Source organism: Rhyacophila brunnea, unplaced genomic scaffold (genome assembly GCF_057557595.1).
Source record: "Rhyacophila brunnea isolate RB1 unplaced genomic scaffold, BYU_Rbru_1.0 scaffold_69, whole genome shotgun sequence".
Lineage (NCBI taxonomy): Eukaryota > Metazoa > Arthropoda > Insecta > Trichoptera > Rhyacophilidae > Rhyacophila > Rhyacophila brunnea.
In genome coordinates, this window is record NW_028233338.1 from 1770600 (window position 1) to 1772551 (window position 1952).

Consider the following 1952-nt stretch of genomic DNA (forward strand, 5'->3'; position numbering starts at 1 on the left):
AAAATATAAAAATAGGGTAAGTAGTAAATCTAAAAGGACTAAAAATACCATGAAGGAAAAATAATAAAAAAGAATGAATAAATGTTCGTGAAGGATAAATATGTAGATACTGAAACATGTAGGGATACATATCATTTATGCAGAAATTTACATACATAAATAAAACCTTTAAGATACCATGCTTTCTCATAGGAACATGTGATCTTATCATCAATATTATTTTACGAAAAATTTAAATATTGGAGATTTTTACATGTAAATTATATTAAGTCCCTTTTTTTCTGTTTAAATGTTTTTCACGTCGTAGATTTTTTTTCCATCGCACGCTTCAATATATCTATTCTCTAAGAAAAAAATTAAATCGTGGTTTTAGAATTGTGTGTGCACAATAATAAAATTATTCTCTTGTATGTAAAATTTATGTAGAAAGTGGTTTTAGAATTGTGTGTGCACAATAATAAAATTATTCTCTTGTATGTAAAATTTATGTAGATAGTGGTTTTAGAATTGTGTGTGCACACTTACATATAACCGTGCTCTATAGAAAAAATTATATCGTGGTTTTACTAATGTGTGTGCACAGACATCAAATTATTCTCTTGTATGTGTAATTTCTGTAGATCTTGATTTTAGAATTGTGTGTGCACACTTTAATATAACCGTGCTCTATAGAAAAAATTATATCGTGGTTTTACTAATGTGTGTGCACAGACATCAAATTATTCTCTTGTATGTGTAATTTCTGTAGATCTTGATTTTAGAATTGTGTGTGCACACTTTAATATAACCGTGCTCTATAGAAAAAATTATATCGTGGTTTTACTAATGTGTGTGCACAGACATCAAATTATTCTCTTGTATGTGTAATTTCTGTAGATCTTGATTTTAGAATTGTGTGTGCACAATACAATATCTCTATGCTTTTTTATAAAAAAGTAATGGAGATCGTGGTTTCTAATTCGCGTTTGCACACTTCAATAATAGTGAGCTATAAACTAAAAAAATAATGTGAATCGTGGTTTTATATCTGCGTATGCGCACATTACAATATAACTGAGCTCTATAGAAAAAATTTCTGTAGATATTGATTTTAGAATTGTGCGTGCACAATACAATATCTCTGCACTCTGCATTAAAAAATAATGGAGATCTTGGTTTCTAATTCGCGTTTGCACACTTCAATAATAGTGAGCTATATAAAGAATAGTGTGGATCGTGGTTTTATATCTACGTATGCGCACTTTAATAAAGTTTTACGCTTACATAATAAAATTTCTGTAGATCTTGATTTTTTCAACGCGTATTTGGATTTATGTAAATACATTAGAAATTTGGGTTATAGAATATTATGTTTTTTGTATTATCCTTCGTAATAATTTCTAAAAATATTTTTTTACATTTATTTGTTCACACACGTTATTAATCTCAAACAAAAATATAAAAATGATTATATATTACATAAGTGCTATCTCATGACATTGGATTACATGTAGCACATAAATAATCGGATTTTTAATTGATATTTATATAATATCTATGAACGTACTAATATTATTAGCAAGATTTTAAAATTACGATTTTTTCTGATTTATAGATATTAAAAAAAGTGAACGGTTTAAAAATTATTTTTGCTGTTTTAAACGTCATAAAAATCTTGTAGTTGTTTAAATTTGCAATATTTTTATTAAGATTACCCTAACATTGAAAACTTACAAAAGTTTTATAAAAATATAAACATAAATATTTTAAAATTATTGCTACACTTAGCAGTGTTTAGAAAGCATAGAAAATATGTTTTATGACATCAAAATACAAAATTTAAGATAGATTAGTACAATGAATATATTAAGTCTCATAAATCTTTGTTACTTTATTAATCTGTAATAAGGAAGATCAAATATCAAGTAGGCGCAAAAAAAAATTATTTAATTTTTCATTAAAATAAATCCAAT